General features: G+C 39.5%; 1 protein-coding gene across 5 annotated transcripts in view; it reads right to left on the bottom strand.

Moving 5' to 3' along the window:
* Positions 1–23,675, bottom strand: part of BEND7 (BEN domain containing 7) — a 133,639-nt gene that overhangs the window by 57,804 nt on the left and 52,160 nt on the right. The window lies entirely within an intron of this gene.

Genomic DNA, 23,675 nt, shown 5'->3' with positions numbered 1-23,675 from the left:
GCACATGGAACGTTTTCCAGGACAGATCATGGGTTAGGCCACAAATCGAATCTAAAAAATAAAAAAATATTGAAATCATACAAAGTTTCTTCTCAGACCACAATGGAATAAACCAGAAATCAGGAATAGAAGGAAAACTTAAAAATTTACATTGTGCAAATTTAAAAACATAAACCAATGGCTCAGGGAAGAAATTACAAGGGAGGTTAGGAGTATCTTGAGGTGCATGAAAATGAAAACACAACCCACCAAAACTTGTGGGATGCAGAGCAGGGAGTGCTCAGAGGGAAACTCACAGCTCTAACTGTCTACATTAAAAAACAAGAAAGGTCATAAATAAATCAACTTCACACCTAGAGAAATTAGAACAAGAAGAGTGACTGAAATCTATGATTAATAGAAAGAAGAAAATAAAGATTAGAGCAGAGATAAATGAAACAGAAAACAGAAGAGCCCTGTGGGCTGTCAGCGCTGTGGACATCAGGACGCAGAGGCCTGTTGGTGCCTCTGCTCTCGGTGCTCTAGATCTCCCTAGCAGGCATCGCTGTAACCATGGCAAGTCCATATTCAGCTTCCTTAGGAACTGCCAAACAGTTCCCGCAGGGCTGTATCATTCTACCTTCCACCAACAGTGAAGAAGCATTCCTATCTCTCCACATATTCTCCAACAGTAATACTGCTCTGAACTTTTAACAGTGGCCATTATTTATAATAGGGGTGAAATATCTCATTGTAGTTTTTTAAAAATTATTTTCAAAAATTTCTCTCCCCTCCCCCCGCCCAGGTGTCTGCTCTCTGTGTCCATTCACTGTGTGTTCTTCTGTGACCGCTTCTATCCTTATCAGCGGCACGGGAATCTGTGTCTCTCTTTGTTACGTCACCTTGTTGTGTCAGCTCTCCGTGTGTGCAGCGCCATTCCTGGGCAGGCTGCACTTCTTTCGCACTGGGCGGCTCTCCTTATGGGGCGCACTCCTTGCACATGGGGCTCCCCTACGTGAGGGACACCCCTGCATGGCACGGCACTCCCTGCGCCCATCAGCACTGTGTGTGGGCTAGCCCATCACGCTGGTCAGGAGGCCCTGGGTTTGAACCTTGGACCTCCCATGTGGTAAGTGGACGCCCTATCCATTGGGTCAACTCCACTTCCCTCATAGTAGTTTTAATTTGAATTTCCCTAGTCACAAGGGATGCTGAACATTTTCCCATGAGTATGTGCCATTTTTATTTCTTCTTTGGACAATTGTCTATTCACATTTTTTACCTATCTTATAAACTGCTTTTTTTAATTGCCTTCTTTTTGGAGATATATAGATCACACAAAATGTTATATTAAAAAATATTTTAAAAAAGAAAAACAATGGAGAGAATCAACTAAAGCAGAAGCTGGTTTCTGGAAAAGAGCAATAAAATCAACAAACCTTTAGCCAGACTGACAAAGAAAAAGGGAGAGAGGACACCACCAAAATCAGGAATGAAAGTGTGGGCATTATTATTAACCTTAGAAAAATAAAAGGATTATAAGAGGTACTATGAACAATTATATGAAAATAAATTAGAAAACCTAGGTGAAATGGGCAAATTCCTAGAAATAGACAAATTACCTGATCTGATGCAGAAAGAAAGAGAAAATATGAAAAGATAAGGCTAGTATTCAAAAACCTCCCAACTTAAGGGAGCAAGTGCAGCTCGGAGGTTGAATGCCTGCTTCCCATGTATGAGGTCTGGGATTCAATGCCCAGTACCTCCTTAAAAAACAAACAAACAAACAAAAACATCCTCCTAACAGAAAAGTCCAGGACCAGATGGTTTCACTGCAGAATAAACATTTAAAAAACACCAATACTTGCCAAATTCTTCTAAAAAATAGAGGAGGGGGATTACTTCCTAATTCATTCTAGGAGGCTGGCATTACCTTGATACCAAAGCCAGAAAAAGAAAGCGCCAGAAAATTAGACCAATATCCCTTATGAATATAGATGCAAAAAGTCTCAACAAACCAAATCCAACAGTATATTAAAAAGATAATATAACATTCCCAGGTGGGATTTATTCCAGGAATGCAAGGATAGTTCAACATAAGAAAATCAATGTAATACACCATGTTAATAAAATAAAACACAGGGTAGATTGACACAGAAAAGGTATTTGACAATATCCAACATCCTTTCATGAAAAACACTCAGAAAACAAGGACTAGAAGGGAACTTTGTCAATGATAAAGGGCATTTATAAGAAAAAAGCACACAGAAATATCATACTCAGTGGTAAGACTAAAAGCTTTCCCCGTAAGATCAGGAACAAGACAAGGATACCTGCTGTCACCACTGTTATTCAACACTGTACTGGAAGTTCTAGCCAGAACAATCAGGTAAGAGAAAGAAATAAAAGGCATCCAAATGGGAATGGAAGAGGTTAAATTATCCCTATTCACACATGACATGATCTTGTATATAAAAAATCCCAAAGAATCCCCAGGAAAGCTAATAAAACTAATAAATTAATTCAGAAAAGTTGCAGGGTACAAGATAAACATGATAAGTCAGCTGGGGTCCTACACAGCAAGAATGAACAATCTGAAAAGGAAATCAAGAACACAATTACAGCATATAAAACATAAAAGACCTAGGCATAAATCTAACAAAGATAAAAGACTTGACAACTGAAAACTATAAAACATTGCTGAAAGAAATTAAAGAAGACCTAAATAAATGGCAATACATCCTAAGTACATGAATTACAAGACTTAATATTAAGATGTCAAGGACTTCTGGGAAAATGGCAGATTAGAAAATCATGGGACTCTCTTCATTCTCAGAAGAATAGCTAGAGGACAGGCACAAACAGCCTGGAAAAAAATTCCTCTACACTTTAGGACACCAGGGGAAGGCTGGACACCACCCAGAAGAGAGAAGAACAAAGGAAAAGAATCGCAATGGCAAAACTATGAGTTTAAAACAGCAGCTGCAGCTGCAACTACTGGCAATCTCCCCCACACTACAGAAACTGAATTTTCAGATCTTGGGGCTAGCAGGTATAGACAAAGGGGGTCCCAGGATTCCACCTTCCAGGAAAGGGGAGAAAATAGGGCACAGCCTGAGGCTGACTCAGCTTTTGACCCACAAGTTTGGTCTGCTGTGTGGGCCTGCAATCAGTTTGCCTTGGGAGTCGGCTCAGGACTAAAGAGATCTGGCCCTTTCAATTTCCCTCTCGACTGACTAGGACGGGTTGTTGAGGACGCAGAGGGGAGTGGAATTATTTCCTATGTAGGAAAAGGGAGGGATCTGCCAGCAGAGGTTGGAGAACTGCCTCTGAGAAGTCTGAATTACGAGGGTATGAGTCTGCAGGCAGGATCCTCTGTCACATCGATCCAGTCCATGTTTCAGCAACTCCAACCAGGCCCTAAACTGAGAGGGCTGCCAAAGAGCACCTCTGCTGGAAGACCAAGGAAGTCCAAATAAGGAAATTAAAGTAAATAAGAGAGGCTTTCTCCAGCCTTTACAGCCTCCCTCCCCAAAGCCTTAGGAAGTGAGTCAGCAACCTACTAGTGGGTCCAGGGCCCAGATGTCAGCAAGTAACAGTGATAATCCTAAAGACCTAGAACAGGTTGAACCAAGAATCAAAGAAGAGCAGTAACACACAGCTCCTGCCACTAAATCCCTAAGAAAGGGAGAGAAATTGAGCATCTCTATAAAAGCACCATCCTAATCAGATGCCTAGACATCAGCATAAAATTACAAGCCATACTAAGAAAATGGATGAAATGAACCAACAGAATATATCAAAGCCCCATAAGAGATGCAAGATTTCAGACAACTAATCAACAAGATGCACAGAAATGTCCAAAATCAAATTAATGAGTTGAAAGACAATATGTCTAAAGAGATAAATGACATCAAGAAGACATTGTACGAGCACAAAGAAGAACCTGAAAACCTGAATAGAAAAGTAACAGAACTCATGAGAATGAAAGACACAGTAGGTGAGATCAAAAACATATTACAGGCATACAACAGCAGACTCGAAATGATCAAGGAAAGAATAAGTGATACCAAAAACAGAAGACCTGAAATTTAAGGGAAAAGAAGAGAGAGAAAAAAGAATGGAAAAAGTTGAGCAGGGACTCAGGCAGTTGAATGGCAACACGAAACACAAAAACATACATGCCATGGGAGTTCCAGAAGGAGAAGAGAAACGTATAGGGGAAGAAAGAGTATTTAAGAAAATAATAGCTGAAAATTTCCAACTCTCACAAAAGAAATGAACTTAAATGTCCAAGAAGTCAGCGTAACTCAATAAATGAATGAATAAATAAACCTAAATAGATCTACTCCAAGACACATACTACTCAGATTGTCTAATGTCAAAAATTAAGAGAAAATCCTGAGCAGCAAAGGAGAAGCAAACCATCACATACAAGGGATGCTCAGTTTAGACAATGTGGATTTCTCATCAGAAACCACAGAGGCAAGAAGAGAGTGGTATGACACAATTAGGGTGCTGAAAGGGAAAATGGCCAGCCAAAAAATTTTTTTACCAGATTTTATTTATTACCCCCCCCACCACTATTGACTGCTCTCTGTGTCCATTTGCTGTGTGTTTTTCTGTCTCCTTGTATTCTCATTAGGCAGCTCCAGGAACCAATCTTGGGACCCTGGGCATCAAACCCTGGACCTCCTATATGGTAGATGGGAGCCCAACTGCTTGACCCCCATCTGTTTCCCCCAGAATTCTTTATACAGCAAAACTTTCCTTCAAATATGAAGGTAAGTTTAAAATATTCACAAACAGAAACTAAGAGAGTTCGTAAAAAAGAATCCACTTCTGCAGGAAATAGTAAAGGAAGCCTAATAGCCTGAAAGAAAAAGACAGGAGAGCGAGGCCTGGAGGAGATCACAGACGGAAGAACAGCAGAAAGGATAACCAAAAGGGTAAAAAGACAGATGAAAATAAGAGACGACATATGAAAACCAAAGAATAAAATGGTGGAAGTGAACAACGCATTCACAGTAATATCACTGAATGTGAATGGAATGAACTCCCCGATCAAAAGACAAGGGAGGCAGGGCAAGAAGGCGCCTGAGCGAGTACACCTGCAAAGGACCAGCTGAGCAGGGTTGGAATCTTGCTGGAGCAGGCTGTTCCAGGACGCTGCAGGTCGGGAGGTGTCTGGACGTCGCTTTGGGGGGACTGCGACAAGGGCAGTGCTTGCTAGAGGTGGGGTTGCGGGTTTCTAGCACTGAGGTCGGAGCTTGTGGGAAGGCGGGGCCCTTCCCTGGGGCTGAGGGCTGCGGCGTTTCCTGAGGACTGTCGGCTGCGCGCGGCAGTGTTCCCCGGGCGCGTGGTGCCCGGGTCCGTGCTCCCTGGACCCCCGCGGCCTGCGTTCCACGGACCCACGTGCCCCAGGTCTGCGGAGTCCTGGGCTTCCCTTTCCCGAACCTGGCACTCCCTGAGGCCCAGGACCCCCCTAGCCCTCCGATCTCCCACTGGGTCCAGGAGTGAGATGGGTTTGGTGGGAGGTGCAGAGGGGCCTGATGAGTGCAGCTTCGATATTCTGGTATCTACCCCCCCACACCCTTTTTTGGGCTTGGAGGAGCATGCCAGCTGACCTGCAAAGAGCCTGGGAGGAAAGGAGGAGTGAATCTGCTGAGAAAGCTCAATTTACCTAGACGCCCAGGAAGAGGAAACTTCGTCTGGGAGAAGGTGGAGTCAGGAAACGAACTAGCCCTCCTGTAGCACACCTAAGGGAGAGGGACAGTAGGACGTGCTTTGCAGGCTTCCAATAGCATATTTGGGGTTCCTGGCAAGGTGTGGGTGCTCTCTCTCAAGAAATTAAGAGTCATTATTTTCTGTGGTGAGTTGGTCCACCTGGGACCCAACTGAATCTCCTACCGGACCCCTCACACAACTTTCCTGCTGCTCTCGCAGAGAGGGAAGTGAGGAAGGGACAAAGGGGGACGGTCAGACTCCTAAGGAGTTTATTTAACTGCAAAGAGGATTCCTTGCTTGAAGCTTTGTCTGGTCTTTTTTGTTAGTTTGTTTCCTTGCTTTTCCTTCCTGTTTATTCCCCCACAGCCCTTTTCTCTCTCTCTCTCTCTCTCTCTCTCTCTCTCTCTCTCTCTCTCTCTCTCTCTCTCTCTCTCTTTTTTCCCCCCCCTTTTTTCTCTTCTTTTTTCTTTTTTTATAGTAGGTGCTGCAGGGAGTGTTTCTTATTTGCTATGTTTCCTCTGTTCTGTGTATACTGATTTTGGCTACCAACGCTATATACCCTTTCCTTTACATCTTTCTATCCTCTGTTATTAATATAGTTTCTCTTCCATTCTACCTCTCTTTGCTTAGCCTCCATTTTTTCTGACATTTTATTTCTAATACCTCTGTTCTGTTTTCTATCTTTTATTCACTCTTTATATTATTGTCCTTTCTTTTCTCTTGACCACACTGGCCTTTTAATTCATATTATATCCCTCCCCATATTCAGTTTACTATCTCATTATAGGTACTCCACTTTCCTTACTCTTATAACTTTACACAGCTTACATGAGTCTGATATTCATTCTCCCAAGATCTCACATGGTCCTTCTGCTAACATTTACTATCAATACTACTATAATACGTTTTCATTTCTTACCCCTTCTGCTTTCTCTGGCCCTAATATTTTCCTTAAAGGGAAATTAGACAACAAGGAAATAGAAAAAGAAGAACAGAGTGACAAAGAGAAGACTTAACATGCACACAAAAACAACAACTAATTAAACCCTGAGACTAGATTAGATGAAGAAGCTACTGAATAAACCCATCAAGATAAAATGATGACCAGACAGCATCAAAAAACTACAAACCAAACCAGTAATCAGGAAAACATGGCCCAATCCAATGAACAAACTAAAAACCAGGAAGAGGAACAGAACATCAAACAACTAATCAAAGCTCTCAAAACATATACCATTGACCAATTTAATGAAGTGAAGGAAGAGATTAAGAATATTAAGAAAACACTTGGAGAGCATACAGAAGAAACTGTAATCATACACAAAAAGATAATGGATATCATGGTGATGAACAGCACAATTCAAGAAATCAAAAATACACTCTCAGCAAACAACAGCATATTTGAAGAGGCAGAGGAAAGAATTAGTGATGTGGAAGACACTACAACTGAAATCAAACAGATAGAATTGATCGATAAAAAAATAGAAAAAATCTAGCAGGGACTTAGGGACCTGAATGACAAAGCAAAATGCACACATATACACATTATAGGCATCAGAGAAGGAGAAGAGAAGGTAAAGGGGACAGAATGGGTGTTAGAGAAAATAATGGCTGAAAACTTTCCAAACCTAATGAGGGAGATGCATGTACATGTCCAGGAAGCACAACGTACCCCAAACAGCATAAATCCCAACAGGCCTACCCCAAGACATATATTTGTCAAATTATCCAATGCTCAAGACAAAGAAAAAATATTAAAAGCAGCAAGAGAAAAGAGAACCATCACATACAGACGAGTCTCCATAAGATTAAGTGCTGATTTCTCATCTGAAACCATGGAAGCAAGAAGGCAGTGGTATGACATACTCAAGGTACTAAAAGAAAAAAATTTCCAACCAAAAATACTCTCTCCAGCAAATATGTCTCATGATGATGGAGGAGGTTGCTGTTATGGGGGGAGGAGTGGGGTGAGGGGGGTGGAGGGTATATGGAGACCTCATATTTTTTTAATGTAACATTAGAAAAATAAATGAAGACCAAAAAAATGGTGGAGAGTTCAAAATATTCACAGATAAACAGAAACTAAAAATATGCCAACAAGAAAACTGCCCTTTAAGAAATACCAAAGGAAGTTTCCATAGGAGGAAAAAACAAACAAACAGGAGAGACAGAGTTGGAGGAGAGTGTAAGAACTAAAATGACAAAAAGAGAAAAAAAAATCTAACAAAATATGACAAATACAAATCCAAAGAAAATATGGCTAATATAAGAAATTCCTTTACCAAATGCAATGGATGTGTCATGATGATTGGAGTGAGTGTTGCTGGGGGGGGCGGGGAGTGGTGGGGTTGAATGGGACCTCATATTTTTTTAATGTAATATTTTTACAAAATGAATAAAATTAAAAAAAAAAAAAAGAAATTCCTTGAAAGTAGTAACACTGAATGTCAGTGGATTAAACCCACCTGTTAAGAGACACAGATTGGAGGACTGGATAAGGAAATATGACCCATCTATATGTTGTCTACAAGAAACACATTCAGACCCAGGGATTCAAGGAGATTGCAAGTGAATGGCTGGAAAAATATCTTACAGGCAAACAATAACCAAAAAAAGGACAGGAGTAGCTATATTAATATCAGACAGAATAAACTTTAAATGCAAAACATTTGTGAGAGACAAAGATGGACACTACATATTAGTGCAAGGGATAATCTTTCAAGAAGAAAGAACAATCATAAACATTTATGCTCCTAACAAGGGCGCCTCCAAATATGTGAGGTAAACACTGGAAAAACTAAGTAGAGGACGAGATGCCTCTACAATTATAGTGGGGGACTTTAACACACCACTATCACCATTGGACAGAACATCTCAAAAGAGAATCAATAAAGAAACAAAGACTTTGAACAATATATTAGAGGATATGGACCTAACAGACATATACAGAACATTACACCCAAATACAGAAGGATATACATTCTTCTCAAGTGCACATGGATCATTCTCCAATGTAGACCACATGCAAGGCCACAAAGAAAGTCTCAATGAATTAAGAAAGATTGAAATATACAAAATAATTTCTCTGACCACAGTGGAATGAAGCTGAAAATCTGCAAGGGCGAGAGATCCAAATTCAGCACCAAGATATAGAAGTTAAACACACTCTTAGAAAAACAGTGAGTCAAGGAGGAAATTTCAAAAAAAATAACTACCTTGAAACTAAAGAAAATAACACAACATACCAAAATTCATGGGATGCAGCAAAAGCTGTACTGAGAGGCAACTTTACAGCCATAAATTTATAAATCAAAAAAGAAAGAGCTAAAAGTGAAGAACTAACTGCATACATGGAGGAATTAGTAAAAAAACAACACACTAAACCCAAAGGAAGAAGAAAGAAAGAAAGAACAAAGATCAGAGCAGAACTAAATGGAAGAGAAAATAAGAAAGCACTCAAAAAAATAAACAAAACCAAGAGCTGGTTGTTTGAGAAGATCAATAAAATTGATAAACCCTTACCTAAACTAACAAAGAAAAAAAGAGAGAAGATGTAAATACACAAAATAAGAAATGAGAAAGGGGATATCACCACTGACCCCACAGAATTAAAGACCATCATAAGAGTATACTTTGAAAAACTATATTCCAACAAGAAGTTCAATTTAGAGGAAATGGACAAATGCCTAGAAACACATAAGCAGCCTACATAGATAAAAGAAGAAATTGACGATTTCAACAAACCAATCACAAGTAAAGAGATAGAATCAGTCATTAAAAACCTCCCAACTAAGAAGAGCCCTGGGCCAGGGGGCTTCACAGGTGAATTCTATCAAACATTCCAGAAAGAACTAATACCAATTTGCTTAAACTCTTCCAAAAAATCAAAACAGAAGGACCATTGCCTAACTCATTCCATGATGCCAACATTACCCTAATACCAAAGCCAAACAAAGACACCACAAGAAAGGAAAATTACAGACCAATCTCTCTAATGAACCTAGATGCAAAAATCTTCAACAAAATACTTGCTAATTGTATTCAACAACACATTAAATGAATTATACACCATGACCAAGGGGATTCATTCATGGTATGCAAGGATGGGTCAGCATAAGAAAATCAATTAATGCAATACACCACATAAACAGATTGGAGGAAAAAACTCACATGATCATATCTATAGATGCAGAAAAAGCATCTAACAAAATACAGAACTCTTTCTTGATAAAAACACTACAAAAGATCAGAATAGAAAGAAACTTTCTGAACATGATAAAAGGTATATATGAAAAACCCAGAGCTAACATCATTTACAATGGTGAAATCCTAAAATCATTCCCTCTAAGATCAGAAAGAAAAGGATGCCCACTATCACCCCTTCTATTTAACAATGTGTTAGAGTACTTGCTCAAGCACTGAGGCAAGAACCATACGTAAAAGGCATCCAAATTGGAAAGGAAGAAGTCAAAACTTCACTATTTGTAGATGACATGATCTTATATATAGAAAGCCCTGAGAAGTCTACAACAAAGCTTCTAGAACTTAGAGTTCAGTAAAATTGCAGGTTATAAGATCAATGCACCTAAAACAGTAGCACTTCTGTACAACAATAATGAGCAATCTGAGGAGGAAATCAAGAAATAAATAATTTACAATAGTAAATTAAAAAATCAAAAACCTAGGACTAAATTTAACTAAAGATGTAAAATACTTATACACAGAAAACTACACAACACTGTTCAAGGAAATCAAAGTAGACCTAAATAAATGGAATATTCCGTGTTCATGGATAGGAAGACTAAATATTATTAAGATGTCTATCCTACCAAAACTGATGTACAGATTCAATGCAGTCCCAATAAAAATCAACACAGCATTTTTAAATGAACGAGAAAAACTATAAAATTCATTTGGAAAGGAAAAAAGGCACCAAATAGCCAAATACATATTGAAAAAGAATACTGAAATTGAAGAAATCACACTACCTGACTTCAAAACATATTACAAAGCTACAGTAGTGAGAATGGCATGGTATTGGCACAAGGATAGACAAACTGACCAATGGAACCAAATTGAGAGTTCTGATATAGATTCTCATATATACGGTCATAAGTTGTTCAACAAGGCCACGAAACCCACTCAACTGGGAGAGAATGGCCTCTTCAACAAATAGTGCCTGGAGAACTGGATATCCATGTGCAAAAAAAATGAAAGAGGATTACCACCGCACACCTTATAAAAAAACCAACTCAAGATGGATCAAAGACCTAAATATAAGAGCCAAGACCATAAAGACCTTGGAAAATAATGTAGGGAAGCATCTACAGGACCTTGTAATAGGAAATGGCTGCATGAACTTCCCACCCAAAGCATGAACAGCAAAAGAACAAATAGATAAATGGGATTTCCTCAAAATTAAAGACTTTGCACCTCAAAGGAGTTTCTCAAGAAAGAGAAAAGTGAGCCTACCCAATGGGAGAAAATATTTGGTAACTATATATCTTATAGGGGACTAATATCCTGCATATATAAAGAACTCCTACATCTCAAAAATAAAGACAAACACCCATTTTAAAAATGGGCAAGAGAACTGAACAGACACTTCTCAAAGGAAAAATATAAATGGCTAAAAAGCACATGAAAAAATGCTCAAAATCACTAGCTATTAGGGAAATGCAAATCAAAACTACAATGAGATATCATCTTACTCCCATGAGACTGGTGGCTATCAAAAAAATAGAAGACTGGAAGTATTTGTACAGGGAAGGGATAAGATGGGGGCATGGGGATACCTTTGGTTAGGGGGGCTTTGAGGGCTTGAGGGGGCCTAGGGCTGGGAAGATGGGTCAGATGGCCCAAGGAATTGAGGGGAAGGCTGGGGGGGAACATTTGAACATGGGAGATTGTCAGGTATGTGGTTAAAACCATAATGTTGAGAAAACTCTTTAGAAAATATAATGAGGCGGGATTACCTGTTTAAAATGCTTAAGGGGGGACGCTTCTGGCACAAGGGCAGGCTTCTAGGGAGGATGTGGGTGCTCATTTTGTTATAGTGTGTTATATCATTGGGTGGAGACCCATACATACGTGTGAAGGTATCCCCACATCCTCGGGAGACCTGATGTTCTCAAACAGATGGAATTGTGTCTCTCAAGAGAACTGGTGACTCCCAATGGGTTAGGGCAGTCTAGTATGTCAAACCCTCAGGATTGTGGCGAGTACCTGTGAATTTGGTCCTTCAACTAATGAAGATTGATTGTAACTGTGGGCCCTGAGGGGAGGGGGAGAGAAGTACAGAATAGATGGAAGCAGGGCAACTGGGGGACAGAGGAAGCGTTCCGCAGGCTTGTGCAATGATGGATATAGGACATGTTAAATTACACGAAAGGGAAGCGGACTTGGCCCAGTGGTTAGGACGTCCATGGTTCAAACCCCCGGCCTCCTTGACCCATGTGGAGCTGGCCCACGCACAGTGCTGATGCGTGCAAGGAGTGCCGTACCACACAGGGGTGTCCCTGCATAAGGGAGCCCCATGTGCAAGGAGTGCGCCTCCTAAGGAGAGCTGCCCAGCATGAAAGAAAGTTCAGCCTGCCCAGGAATGGCGCCACACACATGGAGAGCTGACACCACAAGATGACGCAACAAAAAGAAACACAGATTCCCGTGCCGCTGACAACAACAGAAGCAGACCAAGAAAATACGCAGCAAATAGACACAGAGAACAGACTGACATCACAAGATGACACAACAAAAAGAAACACAGATTCCCATGTCGCTGACAACAATAGAAGCGGACAAAGAAAAATGCACAGCAAATAGACACAGAGAACAGACAACTGGGGTGGGGCAGGGCGGGCCGGGGGAGGGGAGAGAAATAAAAAAAAAACAAAAACAAACAAAAAAAACACCAAAAATGTATAAAAGTCTATAGGCTAAAATGTAAACCATACTGTAAAACATAAGGTAACTCAAAATTTAGAAAACTGTATAGTCTAAAATATAAACCATAATGTAAACCAAACTAGAACCATGTTTAAAAGCTATGTTTCAATATCTGTACAACAGGGGCAGCAAATATAACATGAACATGTAAAAAGATCACTGCTGGGGAAGGGGGAAAGGGTTTGAAGTTGGATATATGGGAGTCCCCTATATTGTGTATGTGAATTACTGTGATCTCAAACTTTTGTAAAGACAAAATTAAAAATTAGAAAAAAAAGAAAAAGGAAAAGAACAGATGTAGACACTGAAGAAGAAATGAAAGAAACTTCCTTACCACTATACATACAGGGCAATACCTATTGCAGTGATGAAATGCAAAATGTCAAAAACGAATCTTTATAATATTTTTCATTTTTTAATACCCCAATTTATTTTTATTTTAGTTTTTCTAAATTACAATGTATTCTATATCCAATCTTTAAATCCATCACTATATTTCATTTGCCTATTAATTGAATTTGGCAATATATTAGGCTTCATTTTTGAAGAAGTTCTGGATCACAGAGAGGTTCAACTATGGCAGGGGAGGAACACTGGTGTGGGGTGTTACTGATGGGGAACATATGATTGGGAGGGAGTTCTCCAGAGCATGTATATAGGGTACATAAAAATGTTTGGATATAATGTTGGGTATTTTCATAGTAGTTACAGTTACAAAGGACAACTGAGGGAGTGCTGAGCCAGGGGACCTCTATCACATTCCCCAATGGAACAGCAACAATCCCCCAAGTGCAACAGCAAATCAACAAATAAGGATGGTCCAATGATGAGCTCTTGATACTGATGAGTATGCTTATGAGTCTGTGTGTCTCAAATATGAACTAGGCCTAGAGCTGCAGGGTGTCTAAGACCCTGAGAGCCTCCATGTTGCTCAAATGTGGCCACTCTCTAAGCCAAACTCAGCATATAAATGCATTACCTTCCCCATAGCGTGGAACATGACTCCCAGGGATGAGCCTCCCTGGTGCTGAGAGATTAGTACCAATAATGTAACCAGGAAAAGACATTGAATAAAAGGGTCAATTCAGACCAGCAGAATATCTCAGCCTACATGTAAGATTATGTGTTAAAAACTGCTTTTTGACCTTGAATAAAAGGGGGAAATGGCAAAGACAAATGAGTTTATATGGCTAAGAGTCTTCAAAAGAAAGTCATGAGGTCATCAGAGGGGTCACGCTTACGCATGCCTCAGCAGGAGCCCAGAGACAGCCAAACCCCAGGTACAGGTTCTCCTGAGGGCTACGGAATTCTATGGTCATGGCAAATGACTCTGGAATTCAGTGCCCTGTCAATTGGCCCTACTCTGGAATTTGTGTTCCTGAGTGTGATGGAGCTGAACTCAGATGTGACCTTTCTATACATGCCTCTTCTGTCACTTTTACTGAACTTGTGGTTGGCACTAGGGCTGATGTATATTCAGGAGACTTCAATCTCTGGACTGTGCATGTGCCAGCTGGGACCTGAGCCTCAGCAGACTTGCAACTCCTACCCTCTCGTTCATTAGACATACCCAGGCCAGCTAATAGGGAGGTGAAGATGGTCAACTACCACACCAGGGAATTGAGAGTGTCTACAACTGCAAGCAGGAGAATTGCATCCATCACCCAAGTGGAATCTAAGGCCCCTCTTGATATAGAGGTGGAGTGGACATAACCATCTCAGGGTCCACAGGATGGAAGAATAGAGTATGGATTAGAGTGGACTTACTGATATTCTACTATGGAGCTATTTTAACTAGTCATGGAAGAAATTGTAGCATTGATGTTGAGAAAGTGGCTGTGGTAGTTGCTGGGGGCAGGGAGAGGGAAGAAGAGATGTGATGTGGGGGTGTTTTCGGGACTTGGAGTTGTCCTGAATGATGTTGTAGGGCAGGTGCTGGACATTACATATCTTGCCATAACCAACTGGAGGAGAGCTTAAGCTACAATGTGGACTGTTATCCATGTAGTGCAGCGGTGCTCCAGAGTCTGTTCACCAAGTGTAGGGAGTGTCCCATGGTGGTGGTGGGGGTTGTTGATGTGGGAGGAGTGGGGTAAGGAGGGGAGTTTGGGGGTATATGGGAACCTCATATATTCTTTGAATATATCATTTAAAAAGAAAAAAAGAGATCGTGGGGCAGAAAAGATATAGGCTGACAGAATGGATAAAAAAACATGAGACATCCATATGCTACCTACAAGAGACTCACGTGAGACCCAAGGATACAAACCAGGTAAAAGTAAAAGGTTGGAAAATAATACTCCACACAAACAATAACCAAAAAAGAGCAGAGGAGCTATATGGGACAAAACAGATTTTAAATGCAAAAAAGTTACATATTAATAAGAGGGACAACCCACCAGGGAGAAATAACAGTCATAAATATCTATGCACCTAACCAGGGTACCCCGAAACATTATGAGTTAACTCTGACAAAACTGAAGGGAGGGAAAAACACCTCTATAATAATATTTGGGAACTTCAACACACCACTCACACCATTAGAAAGAACTAGACAGAAGATCAACAAGGAAACACAGTGCTTAAAACAATATGCTAAACAAGTTAGACCTAACAGACATATACAGAACATTGCACCCAAACTCAGTGGGTCATACATTCTTCTCCAGTGCTCACGGATTTTTCTCCAGGATAGACCATATGCTAGGTCACAATACAAATCTCAATAACAGTAAAATCACTGAAATTACACAGAGCGCCTTCTAAGATCATAATAAAATCATAATGAAACTCAATAATAGACAGGAAAGATATAAATTCACAAAGTCTAGAGGCTGAACATACTCCTAAATAATCAGTGGGTCAAATTAGAAATTTTGAGTTAAATTAGGAAATACATTGAGATGAATGAGAATGAGAACACAACTTACCAAAGCTAATGGGATACAGCAAAGGCTGTCTTGAGAGGGAAATTTATAGCCCTAAATGCCTATATTAAAAAAGAAGAAAGAGCGAAAATCAAAGATCTAACTGAACAACTGGAGACAGTAGAAAAAGAACAGCAAACCACTCCCAAGGTATGCAAAAGGAAAGAAACAATAAAGATGAAAGCAGAAATAAATGAAATTGAGAACAAATAGAGAAAATCAACAGAATCAAAAGCTGGTTCTTTGAGAAGATCAATAAAATGGAAGATCAATAAAATAGCTAAATAACAAAGAAAAAAGAGAAAACATGCAAATAAATATAACCAGAAATGAAAGGGGTGAAGTTACAACTGACCGCACAGAATTGAAAAGGATCATAAGAGGATATCATGGGAAACTGTATGCCAACAAACTAGACAACCTAGAGGAAATGGACAAATTCCTAGAAATGCACAAAACCTACAGTGACTCTACACAAAATACAAGAACTTACCACAAACCAATCAATTTAAAGCTATTGAAACTGTCATAAAAAAATCTCCCAAAAATGAAAAGGCCAGGACAGGATGGCTTCACAGGTATATTCTAACAAGCATTAGAAAAAGAATTAACATTAACTCTTTTTAAACTCCTCCAAAAAAATTGAAGAGAAGGGAAAACTGCCCAACACATTTTATGAAACCGACATCACCCTAATACCAAAGCCAGTTAAAGACACTACAAGAAAATTACAGACCCAATCTCTCTATAAACACAGATGCAAAAATTCTCAACAAAATACTTGCAAATAGAATTCAACAGCATATCAAAAGACTTCATGACCAAGTGGGATTTATTCCTGGTATGCAAGGCTGGTTCGACATAAAAGAATCAATTAGTACAATACACCACATTAACAGACTGAAGGAAAAGAATCAGATGGTCATCTCAAGCGATATAGAAAAGGCATTCAACAAAATCCAGCATCTTTTCTTGATAAAAACACTTAGACAGGGATAGAAGGAATATTCCTCAATATGATAAAAGGCATATATGAAAAACCCACAGCCAACATCATAATCAATGGGGAAAGGCTGAAAGCTTTCCCTCTGAGATTGGGAACAAGACCAGGATATCTACTGTCACCATTATTCAACATTGTGCTTGAAGTTGTAGCTACAGTAATTAGACAAGAAAGAAAAAAAAGACATCCAAAGAGGAAGTAAAACTCTCCTTATTTGTGGATGACTTGATCCTATATGTAGAAAATTCTGGAATATCTACTAGAAAGCTGCTTGAGCTAATAAAGGACTTCAGCAAAGTGGCAGGATACCAGATCAACATGCAAAAATCAGTAATGTTTCTGTGCACTAGTACTGAACAATCTGAGGAGGAAATTAGGGAAAAATTTCCATTTACGGCAGCAAAAAAAAAAGACTCAAATACCTAGGAATCAATTTAACCAAACAAGTACAGGACCTATATGTAGAAAACTACAAAACAACGTCAAAAGAAATAACAAAGACCTAAACAATGTAAAGACACTGAATGTTCATGAATTGCAAGACTAAGTATTGTGAAGATGTCAGTCCTACCCAAACTGATGTATAGATTCAATGCAACACCAATCAAAATTCCCACAGCCTACTTTACAGAAATAGAAAAGGCAATTACCAAATGCATCCAGAAGGGGAAAGTACACCTGAATAGCCAAAAGCATCCCAAAAAGAGCCATGTGGGAGGAATTTCACTGCCTCACCTTGATACATTTCACAAGCTACAGTGGTCAAAACAGTATGATATTAGCATAAAGATAGACAATTTGATCAATGGTACAGAATTGAGAGTCCAGAAACTCTCACCTCTATGACCAACTTGTTTTTGAGAAACCTACCAAGTCCATGCTGAAGGGACAAAACAGTCTCTCCAATAAATGGTGGCGGGAGAACTGGATATCCACAACCAAAAGAGTGAAGAGGACCCCTATCTCACTCCATATATAAGAATCAACTCTAAATGGATTAAAGACCAAAATATAAGAGCCAGGACCACAATACCACTAGAAGAAAATGTAGGAAAACATCTTAAAGACTTTGTGGTAGGTGGTGGTTTCTTGGACCTTATACCCAAAGCACACACAATAAAAGAAAAAAAAAAACAGATAAATGGGACCTTCTCAAAATTAAACACTTTGTACCTCCAAGGACTTCGTCAAAAGGGTGAAAAGGCAGCCAACTCAACAGGAAAAATATTTAGAAATCACATTACCTGATAAGGATTTAATAACCATGATATAAAAGGAGATGCTACAATTCAACAATAAAAAGAAAAATAGGCGGTGGACATGGCCCAGTGGTTAGGGCGTCCATCTACCACATAGGTCTGCGGTTCAAACTCCAGGCCTCCTTGACCCGTGTGGAGCTGGCCCATGCACAGTGCTGATGCACGCAAGGAGTGCCCTGCCATGCAGGGGTGTCCCCTGCGTAGGGGAGCCCCACGCGCAAGGAGTGCGCCCCATAAGGAAAGCCGCCCAGCGGGAAAGAAAGGGCAGCCTGCACAGGAATGGTGCCGCACACACGGAGAACTGACATCACAAGATGATTCAACAAAAAGAAACACAGATTCCCGTGCTGCTGACAACAACAGAAGCGGACAAAGAAGACACAGCAAATAGACTCAGAGAACAGACAACCGGGGTTGGGGGGGGGGAACGGAGAGAAATAAAGAAATAAATCTTAAAAAATAAAATAAAAAAATAGAAAGTCAAACAACCTGATTAAAAAATAGACAAAAGATCTGAAGACACATTTGTCCAAAGAAATATATATGGCAAAAAAAAAACCCATGAAAAATGTTCAACATCACTAGAAATTAGGGAAATGCAAATCAAATACGAGATATCATTTCAAACCTAGTATAATGGCTGTTATTTAAAAGACAGAACCACAAGTGTTGGAGACGATGTGGAGAGACAGGAACAATTATTCACTGTTGGTGGGAATGTAGAATGGTACAGCCACTGTGGAGGACTGTTTGGCAGTTCCTAAAGAAGTTGAACATAGATTTGCCATGCGACTTGGTAATAGCACTACTGGGTATATATCCAGAAGAACTGAGAGCAGTGACATGAACAGACATCTGCACACTGATACGAACAGATATCTGCACACTGATGTTCACAGAGGCATAATACTTGATTGCCAAATGTTGGAAATAACTCAGGTATCCATCAACCAATGAGTGGATAAACAAAGTGTGGTGCAGTCACCCGATGGAATATTATATAGCTGTAAAAAGAAATGAAGTTACAAAACATATGACAATATGGATGAAACTGCAGTACATTACGTTGAGTGAGCAAGCCAGATACAAATGGACAAATACTGAATGACTGCATTGCTATGAACTAAATATATTATGTAATCTTATGGAGTTAATAACTTGAATACGGGTCACCGGAAAATAGAATGAGGTTAGAGAATAGAAAGTTGAGAATTAGCTTGTGCGGAATTGGTAAAAAGGATGTGTGTTAATCTTTGGAAATAAATAGAAAGATGAAAGCCCCATATAATGCCTGTAACTAGCAGTACTATTACATGAGTAAGAAAGGGGTCCAAAGGGAAAAGTCTAAGGTCACATATATTACTAAAAGGAAAGCTAAAAAATGTAACATAGAACTGTATAGCATAACAAAACTGCAGGTCAGATATGAATATGGGTAAAATTGTATACATAAGATTTCATTTCTTTGAAATTGAACAAATATATGTTAATACTACAAGACGTTAATATTACACCAAAAAAAAACACATTATGCTAAGTGAAAGAAACCAGACACAGAATACTACATATTGAATGATTCTTTTACATAAAATGTAAATATAAAACAATTTAAAGAGATGAAGTGAGATTAGTTGTTATGTAGGGCTGGGGAAGGACTGCTAAGGAGTGTGAAATATTTTTTTTGGAGTAATGAAGTTGTTTTAAAATTTTTTTGTGATAATGATGTGATTATACTAAAAGTCATTGATTATACACTTTGGATAGATCATATGGTATATGAATATATCTCAATAAAACTTAGTCATGCAGGAAAAAAAGTGTCAATATTGCCTAAAACAATCTATAAATTCAATGCAATCCCTATCAGAATTCCAGAAGCACTTTTTTTTTTTGCAGAAATGGGAAAGCTGATCCTCAAATTTCAATATGGAATTTAGCCATGAATAGCCAAAACCAACTTGAAAAAGAACATATTTGGCAGACACTCACTTCTGGATTTCATCTTACTGGAAGGCCAAAGTAATTAAAACAGTGTGGTACTTGCATTAAGGATAGACATACAGACCAATAGGATAGAACTGGAAGTACAGAGTTTTTTGTTTTTTGTTTTTTTGGAAGTACAGAGTTAAATCCACACAACTATGGTTAGCTGATTTCCAACAAGGGTGCTAAGATCATTCAACAGGGAAAGAAGAGTCCCTTCTACAGATGGTGCTGGAAAATAAAATCCACCCGTGAAAGAATGAAAGTGGACCCCGACCTCTCACATACACAAAAATTAAATCAGAATGGATCAAGGATCTAACTGTAAGAATATAAGAGGCAATACTATGAAATCTTATAAGGGAACATAGGGAAATACCTTCAGGAACTTGAAGTAGGCAATGGGTCTTTAGATTGTATACCAAAAGCACAAGCAAATAAAAACTAGATGGACTTCATCAAAATTAAAAACTTTTGTATATCAAAGGACATTATGAAGAAAGTAAAAAGAGAGCCTAGAGAGTGGAAAAAATATCAGGAAATCATACATCCAATAAGGGTTTACGATCCAGAATATAAAAAGACATCCTACAACTCAACAACAAAAAGACAACCCAGATGAAAAAGGGAAAAGATATGAGTAGATGTTTCTTCAAAGAAGACATTCAAATAGCCAATAAGTACATGAAAAGACGCTCAACATCACTAGCCATTAGAGAAATGCAAATTAAAATCACAATGAGATATCACTTCACGCCCACTAGGATGGCTATTATTTAAAAACCTGAAAATACGTGCTGGTAGGATGCAGAGAAATAGGAACCCTTATATATTGTTGGTGGGAATGTTAAACGCTGCAGCCACTGTGAAAACATTCGGTGATTCCTCAGAAAATTCAACAGAATTACTGTAAAACCCAGTAATTCCGCTCCTAGGTATATACCCAAAAGAACTGAAAGGAAGACTCAGACAAGTATTTGAACACCAGTGCTCATCACAGCATTATTCACAATAGCCAAAATGTGGAAGCAATCCAAGTATCTATCAACAAATGAACGGAAAAGCAAAGTGCGGTGTATCCAAACAGTGGAATATTATTCTGCCTAAAAGTGATGTGCTGATACATGCTACAACATGGATGAGCCTCCAAGACACGCTGAGTGAAGAAATAAACCAGATGCAAAATGACAAATACGGTATGATTTGTCTTACATGAAATACTTGGAATAAGCAAATTCATAGAGAGAGAAAGCAGAATAGTGGTTACTAGGGGTAAGAGGAGAGTGAGATGGGGATTTTGGTTTAGGTTAATGAAAAGAGTCTAGAAACAGATCATGGTGAAAATCACACAATATTGTCAATGTACTTTATGCCAAAAAACTGTCCATGTAGAAGGGTTAAATGATTTTAAGATTATGTATATTTTACCACAATTAAAAATAAAGTATTTTAAAAAGACATGGATGGATGTATCAAGAAATCTTGGGACTATAAAAATAGGACAGGCATAGAGAATCTAATTATGGATTCCATTACTGGATTTATTTAAATACAAATTCCAGAATAAAGTTTAATATTTTACCATTTGAAGATGATTACTCTCTGTTATAAAAGAAAGCATGACAAACTGTCCCTTCCATATTGCATACAGTGGACGGTGTCCTCTGATATTTAACCAGAATCAACGCTTCCACGCTGAATACTCTTTGGTCTTCTATTTGGGATCACCTTGAGGTTGACTGACAGGACTATCCCACCCTTGACCACTGCACACCATCTGATCTGTCTGCCGCAGATCTTCCAATCTTCAAGTTTAAATTCTGCCTTTTAAAATTTCAGCTGCCCTTTTCCAGCTTGTCATGGAGAAGTTGAGTAGTTATCCTGTTATTACTGCTCTGAACATATCCAATGTAAGGAAGTTGTATTTTGATTTTTTAAAAAACATTTTTTTCAGTAACAATAAATGGATTTATCCCTCCCTCCCTCTTTTCTTCCTTCCTGTACTGAACATTCATTATGTGAGTGGCACTGTTACACATGCCAAGGAATATACAAAGCAGGTATAAAACATGATCTCTGCCCTAGAGGAGCTTAGTCTTGTCAGGAACACGAGCTGCCCAAACATGAAGAGCAGGCCCACACCTCCTGATCCGTCCAGGACAGATCAAGTTTAAAATGCCTGTTTTCCTTACGGAATTATTAATGGTATTACTCCTTCACTCTCAAACATGCCCCAGTTTGGGCAATAAATTATCTGTATGGTCATCCTCAACAGAAACCATTAGGAGTAGCAAGGCAGAGCACTAGGATTTACTGCAAAGCTATATAAAGGTAATAAGTACAATAGGAAATTAGAAAAAGGGGAAATGCGTGTACGTGAGGACAGCTAGAGAAAATCTCATGGTAGAGGTGATGGCACTTTAGCTAGACCATGAAGAATGAGCTGGATTTGTCTAGAAAGAGAAGAGCAAAGAAGAGCACCTGCAACTCAGGAAAACAGCATCACCTTAGTCCAAGATGAAAATGTGATGCTTCAGGAAAGGCGTCAGTGCTGGGAAATACAGGTGTAAGGAGAAAGAAGTCAAGGTATGAGAAACCTCGGAGAGGACCGAGCTTGAACTTGATTTAATGGGCCAAGAGGAGCTGAGTAGGAGAATGGTGCCATGGAATTTTGTTTTGGAAGTGTAACTTGGTGGTTGGTCCATAGTATAAACAGGAAGGGGAAAATGAGAGGCAAGGAGGATATTCCAAGAGTCTAACACAGAACATCAAAAAGGTGGTGATGAACAGCTGGCCTAGGATGGTGTCAGAGAAGCTGAAAGAGCCTTGAATGAGAGGGGCAGGACCAAAAGAAATGGCAGAACTGGGAAACTAAGTGGGACTGGCAGTAAAGGGAAAAAAGGCATTGGAGGTGATTCCAAGTTCTCCAAGGTGAAGAGTAGAACGTGGATGTGGTAGCATGGGGGTGCTAAGGAACGGAAGCCGCAGGCCACATTCTAGGTGGGCAAGAAGGACCCTACCTGACCCTTTAACAAGAGGCCAGGCCAGGCCCCAGCCTGGTATTTCACTGGAGTGCCCCATATGTCTAGTTCCCACTGCCACTCACCTCATTTGCTCCTGGCTGCTGCCCACATTTCTAATTAGGATTTGCCCCACTCAGCTGTACCTGGGTAGGCTGATTCAAAATGGTATGTGTGGGGTGGTGAAGAGGTGTGGGAGGGACATACCTGAAGGATCAATATTGGATTTACCCTGTGACCAAGTGCTGATGAGGCAATGACTATAGAAAGTTTCTGGGAAATAGCATGAGCTTACATGGAGGTGTCAAAATCTAACCAAGAGCAGGGTGCAAGAAACAAGAACCTAGAAACAGAGTAAGAGAAGACCTGACTACAGGGGTGGTCAGCAGGAAGGCACAACAAATTAAAGAGGCAGCAGTGCTCTCTTCTAAGGGGGGTTTTGATCTTACACAAAGACATTTTAAGGGCAGCCTGAGACCAATTTTAAATGAAGGTCTATGGATTTTTATGGGGTTTTCCTAATGGTAGCCAACATACATCCTTAGTGTTTTTTTGTGCGTTTACTGTCAGCACATAGTACTGTGGTGACTACAAATATTCCACATTCACTTTCATATGCACTTCTCGGGCAGAAATACAAGCAACTACCAATTCCTAAGTCTCTCTAGATTTTTGATGCACACCTGGTATGAGACAAATGATCAATGGCCGTTTGCGGAAGCCAACTGAAACATTGGTCGGATTACTGGCACCAACTGAAGGTCCAGGGGAAAATCTACAAAGAATGTAATCTGACCAATTCTGGACTTACTATAAAATTCTGCTTCCCTAC

The sequence above is a fragment of the Dasypus novemcinctus genome, chromosome 20, assembly GCF_030445035.2.
Source record: "Dasypus novemcinctus isolate mDasNov1 chromosome 20, mDasNov1.1.hap2, whole genome shotgun sequence".
In the NCBI taxonomy this organism is placed as follows: domain Eukaryota; kingdom Metazoa; phylum Chordata; class Mammalia; order Cingulata; family Dasypodidae; genus Dasypus; species Dasypus novemcinctus.
This window is presented reverse-complemented; position numbering and strand designations above follow the sequence as displayed.